Raw genomic sequence first — 1,845 nt, forward strand, 5'->3', positions numbered from 1 at the left:
TGTCAGCTATAATAAATTAGGAAGAGAAATTTTTTCTCTTTCTTTTATGACAAAAATATTTCATAAACAAATAATAGGAGAATAACAATTTTGTTCCATGTTATTACATTGTATACAATATCTTCAAAGCAGTTACTCAGTATAAGACATAAGCCAAAAGGATGTTTACAAAGAATAAACAATAACAGGCTTTCTTTTTAACTAACAAAGATAAACTCTCAATATAAATGTAAAAAATTAGCAGTATATATTGAAATATTTTTTAAAACAACAGACTATTCTGGGAAAGTATTGAACTTCTCCCTACTTCCTATTTATCTCTCTTCTATTTTGTTCTTTATTTGTGTATATATTTTTTTCATAAAATAAAAAAGTTCCTCTTTTTAGTATAGCCTACATGTATAGTATTTCTCATATAAGAGAAACCATACCATGTTTCAGCTTGTGTGCCTGACTTATTTCACTTAACATTATGTCTTTAAGTATGTAAACTAGTACAACCACTATAGAAATCAGTGTGGAGTTTCCTCAAAAAACTAAAAGGAGAAATTCCATTTGACCCAGCTATCTCCCTGCTAGGTATCTTCCCAAGAGAGTTAAAATCACCATGTTACTGGGGTACATGCATAGCCATGTTTATAGCAGCACAATTTATAACAGCTAGATCTTAGAAACTGCATATATGTCCATCAAGAGATGAATGGATAAGGAAAATGCAATATTTATACACAATGGAGTATTGTGGTGCCATAAAGAAAGATAAACTTGAGGTGTTTGTAGGTAAATGGATGCAACTTGATAAAGAAGAATTTCATCTGTGGTTCAGCCAAACTACTATGACTCTGAGCCTTAGCAACTTGCCTAATAATGAAATTGTTTTTGTGTAAGGTTTTTTGGTGCAAATGAGAGACAAGAGAGAGGTAAAAAGAAAGCCTTTATTGCAGGCGCAGGAGGGCTGCAAGAGAATGCAAGAACCCTCTGAGGAAGAGGCAGGGGAATCGTGTATTTATTGGACTGAGCTGGGGGTGGAGTTTCCATGGGCGGTTAAGGTGACGTATTAAGAGCTGACTGGGGAGTTGTTGGCATGTACGTGAAAAGGAAACAGGAAGTTGAGGTTAGACTGGGAGAAGAGCAAACAGAAGTCAGCCTTGGAGTGACACGTTGCTGTTTTGGACCTATGCCATGCTGGATCACTGCCATGATGACCTGGCAGAACTTTTCACATAGTTGGAGACCCATCATTTTGCCTTCGATTTCTTCACTTTATAACTCTGTGCCTCCATCTTGCTTGAGGACCACAACAGCAGCAGAGGTCTGTTATAGTGGTCTTCAAAAATTTTGTCTGACAAATATAAACAAATGATGTAGTTCAAAAACTACTTATTCTCTGGGCTGGGGATTTAGCTCAGCGGCAAAGCACCTGCCTGGCAAGCACAAGGTCGTGAGTTCGGTTCCCGGCACTGGAGAAAAAACAAAAACAAACAAAAAACCTACTTATTCTCTAGAATGTTTGCAATTGCTATCTAATAATGTTATAATAATTGCATACAATAATCACAAGAGATAAATTTTTAGGACATAATGAACATTGTCACTTACATAGTTGGTATGTATTATTTAATATTTCTAGTGAAAACTAATTCCAATTCTCATTTGATGTTAGTATCTATTAGGGTAAAGGAAAAGTACCCTTTCTTTGTTTCATCTTCCACTTCTCCTCACTCCTTTCCTATCATTTCCTGAACCACTCAAATCAGAAGCATGGATTAACTTCAGGCCCCTAAAAAGCAGATGTCCAGACGTGATTAGGTAACCAAGAGTGTGTTAGAGAAAGCATTTCTGAGG

This window comes from Chinchilla lanigera, unplaced genomic scaffold, assembly GCF_000276665.1.
Source record: "Chinchilla lanigera isolate Chin_1 unplaced genomic scaffold, ChiLan1.0 scaffold00044, whole genome shotgun sequence".
Taxonomy (NCBI): domain Eukaryota; kingdom Metazoa; phylum Chordata; class Mammalia; order Rodentia; family Chinchillidae; genus Chinchilla; species Chinchilla lanigera.